We start from the raw sequence: 15,284 nt of genomic DNA on the forward strand, positions 1-15,284 counted from the left end.
CAAGGGGAAGGGAACAGACCTGGGGTGTGACTTTGTAACACTTTGCTTGGTCAGCATGTATAAGGCCCTGAGTTCCATGCCCAGCACACCACCCCCAAAATACTTCAGATAAAAGCTCCCTACCCTGCCTTAAAGACCACGTTCTTCTCTGGTAATGGTTTATTAGTTGAGGGAAAAGGCTTTTGTCAACAGAGTAACTGACAAGCCTGGACTTTGGTCATTGAACCCCATGGTGTGCTCATCCATTGCATTTCTTGTGACAAGGAAATTAGAAGCTTAGTCAGATTTTACTATTAATTTTAGGTAACTCTGCTCCTCAGGTACCATTGTGTGTGCTCTGCCATCATGAAACACACAGAAGTTCAGGTTATCTCTCTCTTGTGTGTGTGTGTGTGTGTGTGTGTGTGTGTGTGTGTGTATTGGTTTTTTCGAGACAGGGTTTCTCTGAGTAGCCCTGGCTGTCCTGGAACTCACTCTGTAGACCAGTCTGGCCTCGAACTCAGAAATCCGCCTGCCTCTGCCTCCCAAATGCTGGGATTAAAGGCATGCGCCACCACTGCTCGGCCATATATTTCTATTCATTGATGTTTATTCCTTAAATCTGTTACTTCATAATTTGGGAGTACAGACTACTGTTCCAGGTCTATCATTTTTGATACCTAGAAAGTAATGGAGAGAGCGTTTCTCCAGGTTTGGTAATCCTGAGCTGTACGTGTCCCAGGAAAGTAGGATGAATGTCACATCTTTTTCCTTTCTGTGCCAGTTTTCAAACTGAACAGGCAGCTCCCTAGCATCCTCCAAGTGTGACAGAGATGTCGATTCCTGGGCTTTCTTAGGGGAAGTGTTACGCAGCATTGTACACAGGTGACTTTTTCATTGTTGTATCTGTGTCAGGTGTGTGTGCATGTGTACATGTGTGTGTGCTGTGGTATGTAGGCCAGAGATCAACTGCTGTATGTCTTCCTCTGTCCCTCTCCACCTTGGTTTTTGAGGTTGGTCTCTCACTTAAGCTGTAGCTCATTGACTGGCTTGACTGGTTGTCCAGCAAGTACTGAGGGCCCGTCTGTCTATGCTACCATATGTGAGTTACAGCAGTGCATTGTTCTGGCCAGCTTCTTACATGGGGATCTAATCTCAGGTCCTCATAATAGCATGGAAGTACTTTAGCTACAGAGCCATCTCCCTAGCCATGTAACTTTGAAAACTAAACAAACCAAGAAAAAACCATTTATCATTGGTCTTCAGACAATCTCATCTTAGACCAGTCCTTGGGACTTGCTGCTGTAACTCAGCATTTCTGAGTATCTCTTAGATTTGCAGCATGACACAGTGCACCTGGGTCATCTTGTACCATTCATGCCCTTGGTCTGAAACCAGCCATTTCTTTAAGAAACCATCCTTTTGTTTAGAGAGAGGTAAGATTTGAAAACAGTGTATGCGCAATAGATGGTGCTTGCTACTGTCTTTATTTCTGTTTGCAGAAGTAGGGGATGAATGCTCATAGCCTGTTATATATCCTATGAATAGCAGGCAAAATGTAGCATTGACGTGCCCTGCAACTGCTCATTCAAATTCAATTGGGCCTTTTTGTCTGTCTTCTACCTCCTTTTCTCTGTATTCAGCCTTAGTTACCACTGATACAGCACAATAATTCATCCACTCTGTTCCCTTTAATACAAAACAGTCTTAGAGTAACAGTACCAGTGCTGTCATGGGCCTTGTCACTACTGAAAATGGTGTAAGATTTTTTACAATCATTTATGGTGTTCTAGGGTATTTCTCAAACTGTAAGAGCAAATGTATCTTGGAGTTAATTGACGCTGCTCCATGCGGCTCGGCACTTCAGCTTACAGTTGGTCCATCTGTCATGCTGCTTTCGGTGCAGAGGCCCCGACAGTAAGGGTTCACTATTGCTGTGGCATTGTGAGCCCCTCTCCCTGTCTCCTGGCTCTTAGACGCTTTCTTCTCCCTCTTCTGTAATGTTCCCTGGACCTGACATTGTCTAAACATCTTGTTTAGAACTGAGCCCTCGACATCCTGTATTCTCAGCGTCTTGCAGAGCCGTGGATTTTTGCATTCACCTCCTCTCTCTGCAGAGACTGGCTTCTCTGATTAAGGCTGATAAATAACGCTCGTCTCCAGAGGTGGCATAAACACAGGTGCTTAGAAGACAGCTTGATGTTATATCAGTTTAGCCAGATAGCAGTTGTAGGTTCCTCCCTGAAGCTTAAGATTACCTTAGTCGTGGGCCTTTAACAGGGTTTCTGGTTCTAGGGATGGATCTCCTCTCACTGAGTGGGCCTTGGGTCTGGCAGTGCGAGCAAGTGGCTCATGCCTGTAACAGTCATGTTCCACTGCACCAGTGGATACCTGTCTCCATGCCAGGTTGGCCTTACAGATGCAGTTCACCTCTGTGTGAGGCCAGTGATGCCCTTGTTCCCTCAGCAGCCTCCATAGCACCTTTAGGTGCTGTGAAACCTGCCCAGAAGGGAGGATGCTTCCAGCTCTCTGGAAGTTCCTGAAGTTACAGGTCACTGAACAAAAGCGGTAATGCCAGGTATGGCATAATGCCAAAGGAAAGGCCCAGAAGCCCCTAGACAGTACTGTCTCTTGTCGGTTCTCTTGGTTGTCCACAGGACTAGTAAATAAGAATGTATTGCTGAAGATACCGCGACAGTGTCAGTGTCGGTGGCAGCACAGTCAGCTGTGCCCATTTAACGTGCTTTATTCTTGGTTCCAGGAATTCGAGTTTAAACAGATAGCTCAAAAATGGAGATATATTGTAAGATTTAAAATCACCCAATCTAAAATCCCCACCCCCATATTACACTAATACTGAGGGACTTTTTTTGAAGATAGTGAAAAATTTGAACTTTTAATGTAATATTATGGTTCAAACAAAGTAGGAAGTCTTGGGGATATGCAAATGGTCATAACAAAAACACAATTAATAAGAGACCATAATATCATCCTTATTGTAGTTTCATAGAAAAATATCAGCATTGTTTTGTATAGTTTAGGAAACCATACCAATGAAGATTTCAAATAACTCATACAATTTTTTAAAAAAATTTCTAAATATAAAAAGATTTAAGGAATGCAATGCAAAAGAGACAGGGTTCGTTGAAATGCTGTCAAAGGGATTTCTGAGATGTATTTATATGTTAGTCTGTGTGAGTGTGTGCACACATGTGAGTGTCACAGAGGCAAGGAGAGGCTGGTAGATCCCTCGGAGCTGGAGTTATAGGCTTTAAATGCTATTCAGGTACTAAGATCTGAACCCAGTCTCTGTAGTCTCTCTGCAAGTGCTCCTGACTGACTACTAAGCCGCCTGCAGCCCTCCCAGAGGTGTAAGTTTAGTTACTTGGAGCTCTCAGCTGTCGATGTAGTGGAAGGTGAAACCCCTGTGGAAGGGTTCTCAGAAGTCTGCCTGTTGGTAAGAAATAATCAAATTCTGTAGCACAGCAAGTGTGGCACTTTGAATGAGAATTGACCATAGACTCATATATTTGCATCCTTGGTCCCCAATTTTTGAAACTGTTTAACAAAGATTAGGAAGTGTCACCTTGTTGGAGGGGCATCCCACACCATTCCCAGTTAGCACTCTCTCTGCCTTGTGCTTGTGCATAATAAGAATGTGTGCTTGCCTGCCTGCCTGCCTGCCTGCCTGCCTGCCTGCCTGCCTGCTGCTTGCCTACCTGCTGCTTGCCTGCCTGCCTGCCTGCCTGCCTGCCTGCCTGCCTGCCTGCCTGCTGCCTGCCTGCCTGCCTGCTGCCTGCCTGCCTGCCTGCTGCCTGCCTGCCTGCCTGCCTGCCTGCCTGCCTGCCTGCCTGCCTGCTGCTTGCCTGCCTGCCTGCCTCCCTGCCTGCCTGCCTGCCTGCCTCCCTGCCTCCCTGCCTCCCTGCCTCCCTGCCTCCCTGCCTCCCTGCCTCCCTGCCTCCCTGCCTCCCTGCCTCCCTGCCTCCCTGCCTCCCTGCCTCCCTGCCTCCCTGCCTCCCTCCCTGCCTGCCTGCCTGTTGTCATGCCCTGTCTTGATAATCACATGCTCTAACCCTTCGGAACCATGAACACCCTCTACTCCCCAATGCTTTCTTGGTGGTTTGAATATGCTTGGCCCAGAGAGTGCCACTATTAGGAAGTGTGGCCCTGTTGGAGTAGGTGTATCACTGTGGGCGTGGGCTTTAAGACCCTCATCCTAATTGCCCGGAAGCCAGTCTTCTAGTGGCCTTCAGATGAAGATGTAGAACTCTCAGCTCCTCCTGCACTATGACTACCTAGATTCTGCCATGCTCCCACCTTGATGATAATGACCTGAATCACTGAACCTGTAAGCCAGCCCCAATTAAATGTTATTCTTATAAGAGTTGTCTTGGTCATGGTATAACCAAGACACTTTATAAGTTGCCTTGATCCAAGATATCTTAGCAATAAAAAGTAGCTTAGACAGTCAGATAGAAGTCCTTTCCATTGAGACTGAGGGAGGGAGTGTTGTAATCGGTTTTCTTCTTCTGTGTGTGTGTTTGCGTATTTTATTTTACTTTATTTCTATTTTTTATTTGAGACACTGTGTAAGCTCTCTAAGGCTGACTTGAAACTCACTTTGTGGCTAAGAATGACCTTGAACTCCTGACTGTCCTGCCTCCACCTCTGGAGGGCTTGAATTACCTGTGTGCACTGCCATGCTGACTCAGTCACTGTGTCTGAAACCCTTCTGCAGAGTGTGTTATGTCTTCCTTTAGCAGAGATAGATTACATGCTACTTTGCCTATTTTCAGAGAATGCTTAGTAATTATTTTATTAGGAGATAATTGGTGTTTTCAAAAGAGAGAGAGATCTTAGATTTAGTGGAATTAATGGGAGTGTCTAGCTGAGACAGTCAAAGCTTCAGTCAGTTTGACAGTCACTTTTTGTAGTGCCTTTGTTCATTTAAGCCATACGCAGTGCACACAGGCCAGAATTTACAAATGTACTTTAATATTTGTCTGTTAGAGTAAGCAGCACAATCATGGTATGCTTTAGCAGGAATGCTTTAAGTAGGAAGAGTTTCTTTTAACAGACTTTTCCTACTGCCACGGTATTGCCTTTCTTAAAAGAAGAGACTTCAAGCCCAGTGGGAAAGCATACAAACTTACGTTGACTTCCCTATGCGGCAGCACTGCAGGCGTGAGGGACAGCGCTCGGAGTCCTGTTGTGAGCCGCTGTGTTGCTGTTCTGCTGATGCGAAGGGTACTGTTGTGAACAGAAAATTAGACTTTTTTATATTACTGCATTTAACTTGAACCCTACAAATTTTAATAACTTTTAATTTACTAATTCTGACTATACAATATAAAACATTTTTACTTAATAAAATTACTCTTTATAAATGAAAACTAGGGAAGCTGAATCAGAAACTGTGAAGAGTCCCAGTGAAACACCTGCTTTCTTTTCCCAGCAAACTTGATACAGATGTAACAGGCACTCCCTTGGGCCACAAGGTAAAAGGAGGGTAAAAGTCAGAGACCTCTGCCTTCATTCTGAGGCTGAGTCCTGCTCTAGGGGTCAGATCCCACCTGTGTGTAAGCTTGTTAATCACTCAGCATGGGTCCTTCTACCCATTTCATTCCCTCTTACCCACACAGATGCAAGCAATTGTCCTAAATCTTCAGTTACTCCAGATTCTAAGAATAGAAAAGCCACCCAAGACAAATAGTCCTCCAAATGAGGGTGGCAGCACCCATCTCCCATGGATTCTTGTCCCCTCAAACAATAAGAGTTAAGTCCTGAGGAGACAGAGGTAGGTGGATCTCCATGAGGTCAGCTACAGCTACACAGGAAGACCCTGCCCCTTACCCCAATCCCTGCACCCCAAAGAACCCTACAAATCTCTGTACAATACTACAGCGCGGCTCAGCAAGTAGAGCCTGGTGGCTGGACTGTATCCCAGGGCCCACGTGGGGGAAGGAGAGAAGTGACTCCCGTGTCCTCTGACCTCCACAATTGCTCTAGGACTCATGTGCACATGCTCACATACATGGCATATATGTAAAATAGAAAGTTTGATCAGGATTCTTTAATTATATCTCTCATACCCCTTGTCTGATGATTTTTCTTATCTTATTTACATTTGTTTGTGTATTTTGGTGTATTGAGATAGCATCTCACTATGAAGCCCCAGCTATCCCAGAATTCATTGTGTAGACCAGGTTGGCCTGAAATTCAGAGAGATCTATCTGCCTCTACCTCCCAAGTGCAGGATTAAAGGCATGCACCACCACTCCCAGATTCTTTTTAAATTGAAAGATCATGTCAGCACCCTAACGCTGGACTTGGGGTTGCTTGGTCCTTGCCGTCGTTTCCTCCGTGTAGTGCACCGATGATGCTCTCTCGGCCCTGCAGCATCATGTCTTCTCACCGTGTCTGGGACAGCTGACCCAGCCTAGCATTCTGGAGCTGCCTTAGCTGGAGGAGGGGCACACGTGAACTCCCTGTTAAAAGTATGAACTAAAAGCAGTATGGAGTATGTTTACATGAGTGCTGGCTTAATTACACTCATTCTTAGCAGGAGTTTTATCATGAAAATACATCCCACAACATCTGTCTACAGGTAGCCATCAGAAACATCATACTGATAGACCAAGGTGCCACACACATTATAGTAAAGCAGAAGGTGATGTAAACTTCGTATTAACTGTCAAAACAAACTTACAATTTAAAAAGAAGAAATGATCCAAATATATAAAAGGGCAAAAAATTAAAGATCTATAAAAGTTTTTATAGTTGTAAGTCTTGAGACATTATGAATTGTGTTTTCCAACAATAATATCTAGTAGTAAACCCAGGTTAACAGACCAGCAGTCAACATGACATGCAAAGTAAACTCAGCAGCCGTCATGGGCACAGCATGCTCACACAGGTACCTTAACTCAGAGCCACAGCCTCATAAGAGCAAGGAGGCGGCCTCATCAGTCTGCCTTCGAGGTCTCAGAGATCTCGGAGAAGGTGAGCAGGCACAAAGGGTAGCGTGAAGCCTGTTGTGCAGACTTAGCTGAATGCTTTTCCATTTTGATTGGTAGAGCAGGATATGCCCTTAAAATGGATATTCTTAGTAAAATTCAGAAAAACCTGCTTTATAGATCAGTAAGGTTATGGAAACTGGTTAGCAAGTCCCAGAGAATCCTGCGTGACTCTGGCACACTATTGTCCAGGGTGCATAGAGGTGTCAGGAGGGCTTCTCCTCTAGGTTTCGTCCTGACCGAAGCCGGAAGAACCTTTTACTTTGATACACTTGGGGATTTCTAGAAAAGGGAGTAGGAGGGGAGGAGAGGAGGGGAGGAGAGGGTCACAGACAGAAGGAGACAAGGAGCAATGATGGGTGAGTAGAGGCCAGAAAAGTTATATTCTTGAAAATTCATCAGTTTTGATACAGTTTCTAAAAATTAATTAACTTCTTGTTTTTAAACATTTCTTTTTCTTGTCTTAGTTTCTAAAATTTTCTTTCATATTTTGTAAATTAGCTGTTTCATCATTTCTCAGTGTTTTTAAATTCCTTAGTGTACCCATTTATAATGTTTAGTTCTGTGGCCTCGGACTTTTAGTTTCATGTACACATTTTGTTTATAGATACCAATTGTTCACTATTAAAAAATACATAGGTTAGTGTGATGATTTGTACATACTTGGCCCAGGGAGTGGCACTATTTAGAGTTGGCCTTATTGGCGTAGGTGTGTCACTTAAAGCCCTGGCTTTAAGACCCTCATCCTAGCTGACTGGAAGCTAGTATTCTGTTAGCAGCCTTCAGATGAAGATGTAGAACTCTCAGCTCCTCCTGCACCATGCCTGCCTGGATGCTGCCATGCTCCAGCCTTGATGATAATGGACTGAACCTTTGAACCTGTAAGCCAGCCCAATTAAATGTCCTAATAAGAGTTGCCTTGGTCATGGTGTCTGTTCACAGCAATAAAACTCTTAACTAAGACAGATCTCCAGAACTGTCAAACATGAGACTAACTTGACTACCAAACACTTTCTCCTTTCTTGAATTTCCCATTTCAGTGTCTTTTTTTTTCCTTTCTCAAAAAAATTGGATCCTTCTATAACAGCCAGGGTAGAATCTGTGTTTTGGATCAAATTTACGTTGCATTAATGGGAATAGCCTCAACCCAAGGTTGGCCCCTCTGAACATAGCCAAAGTTTAATCTTGGAATGTGCCAAGATCACACAGTAGGAGGACACCCTTCATTTGAGTCTTCATGGAAAGCCTGTGACAACATATTGCACTTTGGAGTTGAAAGCAATGGGATTTGTTGTTGTGGGTTTTCAGTGAAGCTATCTCATGTCCTGAGGAGTCTCCCCTGATCCCTCCACCCTGTTGGAGTCTTTATATTCTGGTGGCCATAGGATTTCTAAACTAAAGACCAACCAGGTTGCTTAAGAAGCCACAGTACTGGACAGTGGGGAAACCAGCAAAGGGACAATGCTAGTGATGAAATGTTTTGCTCAAATGCTGTGAACACAGTAAGAGGGTGGCCAGCAACCAGCTCAAACTCAACCGGCAGACCACAGCCTGGAAAGGGGTCTGAGCCCCAGGAAGAACTTACGGCACCCACTGAAGAGAGCAGCACAGACAGGTAGGACAAAGGGCAAGGTGGCATTTTGAGTGAGAGGGGATCTTTTCAGCTCTTGGCTGTGAAATGGAGTAAGAGTTTATTCTGAGCCTGATGTGACTGACTGTGTCCCTGGCGAAATGTTCCAACATACACATGCGTGCATGAGCTTCTTACAGCCTCGGAACAAAAGGAAGTCATAAAGTATTTGCCAGATGCATTGGTGAGAACAGTGGGAACAGCCGAACTTGAGAACTCTGCATAGATTTCAGATGCTCCCTGATGGCGTGCTTAGCCTCTGTGTTGGTGAAAGCTAGTGAGTGCTAACACATTCAAAGGCTCACCTGATAGTGGCCAGGATGCTCCGTTAGACACAGAGGCAGGCAGTGGAAACTGGAAAGGGAGCAGAGATTGCCCACAGTAAATGTCGCTCTGGGTCTGCATTCTACCTCTCCATAATTAGGAAGTTCAGGTCAGCCAGTCAGCCTTGTATAATCTTTGATATATGTAGCTTGTATTCTGGGAACTTCAGTTCATAGTACTTAACACGTATTCGAGAGCTAAGGTGTAGAAGCATTCTGTTCATTTCTTTTTATAGCTCTGTCACACTCTGTGTCATGAACGGCGTTCGTGTAGCAGGTTCTCTGTGGATGACCCCTTTGTATTGTTTTCAGTCTTGCTGCTACAAGTGGTTTAGATTGCCTTGCACATTAATCTTTTCCCATTTTTGCCAATATACTTTTGGGACAGATTTGTACAAGAGGGGCTTTCACAGTCCAATACAGACGGAGGTTTGCTAAATACATTCGAGTTCACCTTTATAGTGGAGATACGCTGCAGACTTTCACCGTTTATAGTGGACCATGCTCGCAGGGCTGTGCCAGTGGAGCGCTGTCACACTTGTGGGTTTTCATAGTTTAGGGAAGAGATAGACCTTGCTGCAGTTCAGTTGTAGCTCTCCTAGGAGGGAAATCGAGCTGCTTTTTATATGCTGAAGGGCCATTTGCATTTCTCTTTTATTTTTTAAATAGCTTTCTCTTATGAGTCTTCCAGATGAATAGACTAGCTCTTAGAAGACCTGGGAGAGCAGTAAATGCTAGCTGGTGTTTGGAGCTTTGAACATGCATGCTGTCCTAAGTCCACCTCCTTCCTCATCCCTCATGCTCCTCATGCTCTGTGAGTGATGCTAACTAGAGCATGGGGCCAGGTTTGAAATCCACACAACTTTAAACTGTTTACACCATGGAAGGAAAGATCTCACCATGAGACCAGGATGTTCCTCTGTGTCTGCCTGCACAGGGCCAGGAAGTCAAGTGGCTTTCTGTTGTGGTTCCTAGAAGTTGCCCCAAGCAAGCCAAAAGCATAGGCCTGCTGCTGAAGCCTGGGACACTCCTGCTGCTGCCCTGGACTGTGAGCTGTAAACAGGGGCTCTGACATGGTGCTGCTCATTGGCTGCTCTCAACATCACCGAGAAGCAAACCTCTTCCCTTCAATCTGTCACCAGCTTCTTCTGTTGGCAGAACCAGAAGCCAGGCTGGTAAAGGGCATTTTGAGAGCTGCAAAGCTTCTACAAGAAGCCTACCTTCTGAGTCAGAGTTGGTGGGCACTTTGACAAGGTGAAACCCACAGCTTAGAGAACAGATAGAGTGTGGAGAAAGGGTAGGTGTTCAGTGGTGATGTGAGGGACCCTCAACATACTGTCTTTGCTGATAGTGCTTTGTCTTTTGAACTGAATACATAACAAACTGAGTGCATAACGAATGTGCTAATTTATCTAGTAACAAAAATAGGTACCACGTATTTCTCTCCAAGGAGCAGAATGCAGGAAGGAGAGTAGGTGGCTATGGTTATGACTGTCACCTAAAGGTACTTTGGGATTGTGATAGTATGTCTGAAATGCTTCAGGAAAAGCAGACAGTTGGAAATGAGGCCACAAAGGGTCTTTGCACCCATTAAACTATGATGTATTGTATCTCATGCTTTGTAACTTTGCTTAGAAAAATATGTCTCTAGCACTGGAAACACAGATTTGGGCTTGGGGAAGTTCATTAGCGTATGAAGATTGGATAGTATCTGGAAGGATCCGGCTTGGTGAGATGGTTGAGGATTTAATGCACATGGTTCCTAGGACTGGGCCAGTGAGTTTCCACTGTGGTATGGGGGTGGGGTAGGGTCCTTCTCAGACCTTATTCCTCAAACTAGTATGAAGGCTGGTTCTGTCAGCGAAACTTAACTGACGGAACTACTGTAAAGTACCTGGCATTAAGCGGTCATTTATAGGAGTCTGTCACAGGTGTGGCTCCTCCCTGGAGAATCACATGCTAGTGGAGGAGCATGGAGAGCACCCCACTGAAGCAGCTGTGTACTGGGAAGTGTCAGCAGGTGAACTGAGCAGCCCAGCCTAGGCTGAGGGGATGGGCTAGAAGAGGCCCTGGTGCTGGACATGGGCCAGGCTAGACCTTATAGAGTAGAAAGGAGGTAAAAAGCTCAGGTAACTCGCCAGTCCTCAGTGTGTCATTCACTTCTCGGCAGAACTGCTCCCAGTGGCTCACTCTGTGCCCTAGTAACGTGGTTCTGTGTGGGAGCGGTTATGTGCACAGAACAGAAGAAAGTCATGAATCAGAGCCAGGTCTCCTGGTGAGAGCATTCTTAGCTTCGGGGATGCTGACTGCTCATGGTCCCCTAAGTAAACACAAACTGAAGGTTTTACATGAAGTTAGAAGGTTGTAGATCAGACATAGTGTAAGAAAAGAAAATGAAAGAATGAGGACGGTTAGCATCGTATATTAAAGTTAACAGTGTGCTAAAGGATGAGTGCTGTTGATGCAGGAGCAGACTTGTAGATAAGTCAGACAGTCACATGGATAAGAGAGGCAGGGAGGAAAGAAGCATACTCACATGTAGAGAAGAAAGAACCTGGAAAGGAACCACGCATGTACAGACGGTTGCCATTTGACCTCTGTGCCAAGCATACACTGCAGAGAACACATCCACACACACAACTCAACTTGTAAGATCAGAGACTATAAAACCAACAGAGAAAACATCTGAGCTGCAGAGCATAGGAAGAGAAACTATGCATTACTTTGGACAATGTTGGGGTTCTTTTATTCTTAAAGACCCCTAAAGCAAATACAAGAGAAGCAAAGGCAACAAATGAAACTCCCTGGAACTAAAGGGCTTCTGCCCACCAGAGTCAGCAGCTAACAAGTGCAGAGATGATCTTTAGGTGGGAAGGAAGGATTTGTAGGCCACACACCTGATAGGGCGTGCTCCCGGAACATAGGAAGAGGACCTCAAGCAACTCAAAAGCAAGGAAAAAGAAAATCCAAGCAGTTAAAAAATGTGTGCCAGGAACCCAAATGGACAGTTCACAGAGGAAATACAAAAGGCCAGCCAAAGGAGGTGCTTCAGTCCCTACTCACTGGGGAAATGTAGGCTCAAAGCCAGTGAACTGTGTCTCACTCACCCCATCCGGATAGCTGTTAGCAAACATAAAAAGAATGACTGTTGATAAGAGTGAGGATAAAGGGGATCCCACCCCCATTACCAGTAGGAATGTGAATAAGCAGTAACGAAAACCATGGACATCCTACCAAAACCAAATCACCATGAAAACCACGGACATTCAGTCAAAACCAAGTCACCATAAAAACCACAGACATTCATTCAGTCAAAGCCAAGTCACCATGAAAACCATGGACATCCTGTCAAAACCAAGTCACCATGAAAACCACAGATATCCTGTCAAAACCAAGTCACCATGAAAACCACAGATATCCTGTCAAAACCAAGTCACCATGAAAACCATGGACATCCTGTCAAAACCAAGTCACCATGAAAACCACAGTCATTCAGTCAAAACCAAGTTACCATGAAAACCACGGACATCCTGTCAAAACCAAGTCACCATGAAAACCATGAACATCCTGTCAAAACCAAGTCACCATGAAAACCACAGACATTTAGTCAAAACCAAGTCACCATGAAAACCACAGACATTCAGTCAAAACCAAGTCACCATGAAAACCATGGACATCCTGTCAAAACCAAGTGACCATGAAAACCACAAAAGTGCTATCAAAACCAAGTTACCTTCCAATGCAACCTCTCTCCTGAGGATTTACTCACAAGATTTTAAGTCAGTTTCTGAGACACCTGCAGCTCTTGTGAAGATGGGATACACACGTGTGCTGGACCACAGTCAGACGTTGAGGGGAGCACAGATCCTGTCATGTGGCAGCATGGGTGGAACTGGAGGTTGTGTTGGGCAGAGCAAGGTGAGCACAGAGAAGGCAGGCATGCATCCATACACAGAGGCAGGGTAGAGCGTAGCCATAGAGATGGGATGAGTGAGGAAGTGATTGCCAAGGGGAGAAAGTCTCAGGCAGAAAAAGCAGGATTTCTCTATTATTCAACATGGTGAGTATAGTTATTATAAAGTCCAGATTGCAAAGAGGAAAATTCAAGTTTGTTCACTACAAAAAGTTAAAATAATTGAAATAAAAGAAACAGTAACTGATTTAATTTAATTGTTTTATTTGTATTGATAAACCATAGCATTACTTGGTACTACTTAAGCTCATAATTATAAATTATTAATTTACAGTTTAAAAAATACAGCAGTATAGGAGTACATTCAGTAAAATAAAATATTTCTGTTTTAACTTTGGTTCATTCTGGTGATTGAATTGAATATCCTTTGTGCTTCTTGATCCCCTTAAATATTTAAACTTCAATAATTATGTATATATGTTTGTGTGTGAATGTGGGTTTGCATACTTAAGTATATACTGCCTATGGATATCAGAAGAGGGCATCAGATTGCCTGGAACTTGAATCACAGGCAGCTGTGAGTTGCCAGATGTGGGTCCTATGGCTCAAACCCACGTCCTCTGCAAGAGCATCAAGTACTCTTGACCACTACACCATCTCTCTAGCCCCTGTTTCTCTTTTTAAATGAATTTCATTTTCATATGTTCTTTGATTGCTCAGCTTTTCTAGTAATTTATGCATTATGGACACTTATTCTGTGCTTTTGAAATATATTGCAACTATCTCCTAAACTTTGAGTTAGCTCTTTATACTGTCTTTGTTGTACAGAAGTTTTGGACTTTGTATCAATTATATCTGTCAGTCATTTGCTTTCTTGCTTCTAGATTTTTGATTCACTTAATAGCTCACAGCCCTCCTCCATCCAAGTCACAATATAAAAACACATAGCATGTTACAGAAGAGGTCGGAGGTCAGCTGTAGTGCTACATTTCTTGGGGTGTATGCGAATCTGGTGTTTCCATCTTAACCCAGTTAATGTTTCATTGTTTGGTTTCAGATCGAGATTTAACCTTAAATTCTAAAAGATATGACTGGTTATATTGAAATTCTTTATAAATTATTTAGCCTTTTCTTTCACTGAAAGAAGAGCATACACACATACATGGCTTTATATATCCATTGTAGCGTTTCTGTATTGTGAGCTTTTTATATCATATTGAACAACATCTACACTCATGGTTACTCAATTTCTCTAAAAATCTTAGGCTATTCTTTCAAATTTTCATTTCCAATGAGCTTGAAAATCAGCTTGTCAAAGTTGGCTCCAAAATCTTGTCAGAGGCATTTTCAGTGAAACACTTGGGAGAATCTGAAGGAGCAGGGCTGTGCTCCTGAGGTGCGTGTTCTGATTTTCCTGAAGACAGTGCCACAGCGTCCACGAAGAGTCGTTTAAATATGCCCTTGTCGTAGGGATCCCCTCGCTGTGAAAAACTCAATGACCAGAGCCTCTTGAGAAAGAAAGGATTTATTTCATTTTGAAACTCTTAGGTTACACTCCAGCACTGCGGGAAGTCAGGGAAAGAACTCAAGCCACGAGCCTAGAGGCATGCTGCTCATGACTTGCTCAGCTAGCTTCCTCCTTTCCTTCCTCCCTACATCCCTCCTTCCATTCCTTTCTTCTAATTCTTATTGATTCTTTGTGAATTTCACATCATGCATCCCGATCCCACTCGTCTCCCCATCCCCTTGTATCCACCCTCCACCTTTGCAACCTCCCCCCCCCCAAATAAACACACATACACAAACAAAATAAAGCATAGAAGACATCTCATCATGGACACTGTAGTGAATCACAGTGTGTCCCACAGTATATCCCTCTGTCTAGCCATGTTCATTGTAATGAGTCATTGGTCTGGTTCGAGGTCTCTGGCTTCTATGACACCATCACTATTGGGTCCTCACCAGGATTCATCCTGGTTATCCTGTTGTTGCCCTGTGTCATGGAGATCCTGCAGCTTTGGAACAGCAGGACCAGCCCTTTCACATGGCCCAACAGTTCACAGATGCTGTAGATTTGAGTGGGCCAACTCAAAATCCTGATCTGGGCCTGGGTGCTAGCTGAGCTGGTCAGCCTGCAGGCTCTCCAGTATCCACACCACCAGGAGGAACTCTCCAGCACTGCTCCAGCCAAACTACCCAATGCTAGCCCTATTGGTGGGAGGCAAGATCAGCTCTTCTGCACCCACACCTCCAGAGCCTTCTTTACTGTGCTGCCCAGTCAGGGGTGGAGGTGGGGGGAGTCTTCCAAGTGCTGTAGCCAGCAAGGGGCTCGGCCAGCTCACCCAACTATTGCAGGTGGCAAGGGACAAAGAGGGGAGGACACCACCCTGTGCCCATGCTACCTCATGGCAGACAAGTGGCAG

The 15,284-nt window shown here is 44.5% G+C and overlaps 1 protein-coding gene across 2 annotated transcripts in view; it reads left to right on the forward strand.

Annotated features, from left to right (window-relative positions):
- The window catches only part of Btbd9 (BTB domain containing 9), a 354,285-nt gene that overhangs the window by 235,692 nt on the left and 103,309 nt on the right, over positions 1–15,284 (forward strand). The gene's annotated exons all lie outside the window — the stretch shown is intronic.

The sequence above is a fragment of the Arvicanthis niloticus genome, chromosome 20 (assembly GCF_011762505.2).
Source record: "Arvicanthis niloticus isolate mArvNil1 chromosome 20, mArvNil1.pat.X, whole genome shotgun sequence".
Classification (NCBI taxonomy): Eukaryota; Metazoa; Chordata; class Mammalia; order Rodentia; family Muridae; genus Arvicanthis; species Arvicanthis niloticus.